A 5,000-nucleotide genomic window follows, 5' to 3' on the forward strand; every position below is an offset into this window, starting at 1 on the left:
TATATATATATATATATATATATATATATATATATACATATATACATATATATGTATACATATTAGGCCCACATGCCACCAGTTGATTAGCCCTGTATTAGATCTTTCACTAAAATTGAGTAATCATATAAGAATGGTTGCTGAGAGCATATGTGCCCCACATATTAAAAGTAGAAGCTTCAGATGCATCCGTTTTTTTTATTTTTTTTTAATGTTTATTTGTGGTCTAAAGATCACAAATAAGAATAAAAAAAAATGATATGATAAATGTTTTAACATTTTTGAGTTTGGATAATTTAAGTTCAGCTTTAAGTTTATCTGTTTGTCTTGCTTTCCTGATTCTTGTCATTAAAGTCTGAATATGTTAATAAGTGAGATAAAGCTGTAAATTGTATCAAAATGTAAGCATCAGTTGTTTTACTAAATCTTTATGTATACAAAGCGATTTTTATTTACCAGTATACCATTATTACAAGTATATTATTACTGTAATATGCTCAACACCTAGTGGTTCAGCCTGCATTTTGCAGCATTTCTGTTAAAATTACACTGAACAAAAATATAAGCATTGAGTTTTTGCTCCCATTATTTAACCCTATTGATTTAATCAAAGTTTTTTTATTGCTTTTTTTTCTCCAGAACACATATACACACACACACACACAAAAAAAATCATGCAACAAAATCCCCTCCCACAATGGATCGGCCACACAGACATGAACATTTTAGACAGGCATTGACATGTTGTCAACATAAGACATAAATGATTGCCAAGTGGCCCAAAAACTCTCAACAGAACCTTTCAAAGTATATATAATCTTTTCCAGATGAACATGATACATGACTTATTTATCCAGTGTTCATTTGCCGGGGGATACAGATCCTTCCATCTGTATAAAACAAGTCTCCTAGCTAGAAGAGAGCCAAAAGCAATCATATTCCTCTCATACTTGCTGAAGGATGTATCCATGGGGCAACCCCAAACAGTGAGATAAATGGTGATGGGTGTACAGTTTTTCCACATATCCCAGAGAAAGTATAAAAAATAGATTGCCAATAGGTACACAGCTTTGGACAAGTCCAGTGTTAAGTGGAGTGTGTAACAGCATAGCTGGATTTTGTTTACAATAATTACATGCAGGGTCCAGGTCAGCTTTGATCTTGGACAGTTTATCTTTGGACCAATGCAGATGGTGCACCACCTTGAACTGAATTACAGCGTGTCTCAGGCAGATTGAGGATGAGTAAATGTTCTTAATGATCTTTTGCCATAATGAGTTTGATATGGATTCCTCCAGGTCTGTTTCCCATTTCAGTTTAAGGGAGTCCAAACTGGTCTTGTGGTATGAAATGAACAGGCATAAATCCTACTGCGGACCCCCTTATTGTCAGACCTGCACTCCAAAATCTTAACCACAGAGGGGTACTTTTTAACCCTGTTGTGTGTATTAAAAAAGGTTTTAGATCTTAGAGTTTAGCTCATGATAAATGGGAGCAAAATTGAAAGTGTTACCTTTTATTTTTGTTAAATATATTTGGGAAAAAATTGTATAAACCAAAAACAAAAAAGTTTTGCTGTAAAACAATCTAAGGGGCCATTTACACGGCGCATATTTTGAGTGCATCCACAGCTTTCTTTCTGCGGTTCTGCTGATCATTTACACAACACCAGTGGCCCCCCTCTTTGAATCCGGAGGTTTTTCAACCCACCTTCCAGAGTGGAGGTTTTTCGCTGACCCCCCACTGATAATGTAAACATCTCCCGCTGAGGCTTTGTGTTAAACCACATGTGCACACGCATGTGCAGACCAACGCTATATTTCTATCAACATGGCAGCCGACACAGTGTTTTCTAGACTACGACTGATGGAATATATTTTTAATCTCGTAGTTAATCTACGTCAGATTCCAGGTGCTGTGACCGACATCTGTGTTGGAAGAGACACCAGTTGGATCCAGTTCTAACATGGCTGTTTAAAGAACGAGGCACGCACATACGTCGCGCTGCACTAGAACATACTATGTGCTAAATAACAAGTTTAATAATAATAAACAGTTTTTATCTTAAGTTTGAGATATATAATGAAGCTATCTGGACATTATGTAATTCAAATTATGTGATTAAAATTATGCTAAACATATTGCATGTTATGAAAGTTGAAAATGAAGACATCAGGTTTAATTTTTATTTTATTTATTTATTCAACATCACAAACTGTATGTCACAGAAACACTGATAATTAAACTGAACACACTATTAAAAACAAGTTAACTGTAAACTACATTAATTAACTGGACTTTGCTCTGTTTTCATCCTGGATGTCCCATGTTGTTCATCTGGCTCGTTCTGGCTGTCACTCCTTTGATTAATGCAGCTTAAAACATTGAATGGATTGAATAAAAGAACTGAGGAGAATTTTAAATAAATAGTTCATCCAACATCTCACTCTTCAACGTCCTCCTGCAGTTCACCTGGGCCGAGCCTCGTTCAGAACCGGTCCGCCTGGTGGAAGGACAGCTTCTTCTTCTTTCAGGAAAAAATAAAAACTCAGTTGGTTGTTTTGTAACCGAAGTAAACACAAGCAAACATTATTAAGAACATTGTTGTTAGCTGAGCTTTTAGCCCAGAGGAAAACAGCGTGCCGAGGCAGCACGCATGCGCATTAGGTGAAGGTACAAAATTCACAGCGCCATCTAATGATCCGGCATGGTGACTCCAGCGGATTCGGTAGGGCGGAGGGGGAATCCTCTGGATGCATGTAAACCCAAAATTCAACCGTGTCAACGCAAATCTTTTCCTCTAATCAACATACGAAAAAAACTTACGTTTCCCCCCCATCGTGTCCATGTAAATAGGGCCTAAAGTGTAGATCTTGCAGTACTTCAACGTTTGGATTTTTTTCTTTATAATAATAATAATAATGTCATCACAATGTCAGCACTGTATGTTTCCATACAATGGCGAAATTAGTCTCTGCATTTAACCCATCCACCACCAGGTGGTGCAGTGGGCAGCTATTGAAAGCGCCCGGGAGGCATTTTGGGGATGAGGTGTGCTGCCCAAAGACACCACGTGATGTGCAGTGACTGGGGATCGAACCTGGGACTTTTGGGTCCCAGGCCGGCTGCCCTGCCTCTACACCATCTCGGCCCCCACTGCATCCATCTTTTGTGTAGTCTTTCAAACAAATTTCAAAAAAATTTTTTTCAATTAACTGCTTCGTCATATTTTTAGCTCCAACGTTGTTGTTAAAGTTCAATGCATCAGTAATTAGCATGGAATTCAAATCATATACAAAGTAAACTGATACGTTTTTACTTGTCTGGGATTGTTTCCTTTTTACAAAGCAGATCAGTTCTGTCCAGTTTTCTGCTTCCAAACACAGACATGTCTCAGCTTTACTAACTCTTTACAACTGAAGCCAGCTGGATCTTCAGTCTTCAGCTGGTCCCATGTACTCATCACATCTAGTGGCTTTACAGTGTCTCATATTCTGGGTTCTCCATGGTCAACAAGTGAGATTAAGGGAACCCATATGTGCTCATTGATATACTGCTGCCTTTCTAGTATTTGACTTTCTCTGCATTTTATGACCTTATAAGTTGTAAACGTTTGTGGAGAGAAGTTGGCTGTCGCTTTGTGATTCAAACCGCGATGACTATCAAAGCTGCCTCAGTGTCAGAGTCCACATGTTCAGCAGAGTTTTACAGTCATGTCTGCTTTGTTTCCTCTGGCCCCTTCAAGCCATGTTGGACCATAAGAAAGCACACATGCTTTATTATAGTGTTCAGTGACTGACAATCCAATTTCTTTATTTCCATTGTTAGGTGCTATGTGGTGACGTGCAAAAGACAATTGTTTTTTTTGTTCTTTTAGACCTGCTCCACTTGCTTGCTGCCTTTCACAACTGACCTTGGTTTACAACTCACATTTATTTGTGTTGTATTTTATTTCATTGTTCCTTCCCAAAGTGATTTATCATAGCAAAGATTAAACATATTTTAATCAGCGACAATATCAACCACAGATGGTAGTTGGACTTCCAACCATTGTTAAACGTTGCAAAAAAGAAAATGGATAATCTTGAAACTTTTTTCTTTTTCTTTTTTTGTCGGCTTCCTTAAAAGCTGTGATTGTGTAATTGTCTGTTTCTTTGGGTAGACATGTTTTGTTTTCCCAATCACGCCCCTCCAGCTCACACTGTCATTACCCTACCACATACACTCTGTGTAGTGACCGAAAGAATGCGATTGTGGATACAGGTGGTTCAAATGAGTTTCCTCTGCAGAGGAGCTGGACTCTTAGAGATAGGGTGAGAAGTTCAGTTATCCTGGAGAGACTCAGAGTAGAACTGCTGCTCCTCCACATCGAGAGGCTTCAGTTGAGGTGGTTCAGTCATCTGGTAAGGATGCTTCCTAGACGCCTCCTATGGAGGTGCTTCGGGAATGTCCGACTGGGAGGAGACCCCAGGGAAGACCCAGAGCACACTGGAGAGACTACGTTTCATGGTTGGCCTGGAAATGCCTTGGAGTACTCCCAAAAGAACTGGAAGAGGTGGCTGTGGAAAGAGATGTCTGGACCTCCCTGCTCAAGCTACTGCCCCCGCGACCCGACTTCGGAATAAGCGGAAGATAATAGCTGGATGGATGGATGGATGGATGGATGGATGGATGGATGGATGGATGGATTTGATTATTTTTATGTCTTCCTGGAAATGCTTGAAGTATTTAGATGTGCAGTATCTCTGACAATCATTGTTGGGTGTACAACTCAATAACTTTTGGAATCAATGCATATAAAAATGGCCAGCACAGCTAATCGATTTTAGCATACACAAATATGGCAGTAACTGTCAATTTTAGAGATGTTGATTTCAAATATGGTGTGATCATAGCTTAGAGTCATTTCCACAAGATGTATTTTGTGCATGGAAATATCATGTGATATTTATTCAAAACTTTGGTATGGAGGGCAGCAATTCCTTCAAATAACGCTACTT

General features: G+C 38.8%; 1 protein-coding gene across 1 annotated transcript in view; it reads left to right on the forward strand.

Moving 5' to 3' along the window:
- Window positions 1-5,000, forward strand: part of LOC119426845 (partitioning defective 3 homolog) — a gene marked incomplete in the record, with an annotated part of 408,661 nt that overhangs the window by 288,926 nt on the left and 114,735 nt on the right.

This window comes from Nematolebias whitei, chromosome 20 (genome assembly GCF_014905685.2).
Source record: "Nematolebias whitei isolate Nwh7 chromosome 20, NemWhi1, whole genome shotgun sequence".
In the NCBI taxonomy this organism is placed as follows: domain Eukaryota; kingdom Metazoa; phylum Chordata; class Actinopteri; order Cyprinodontiformes; family Rivulidae; genus Nematolebias; species Nematolebias whitei.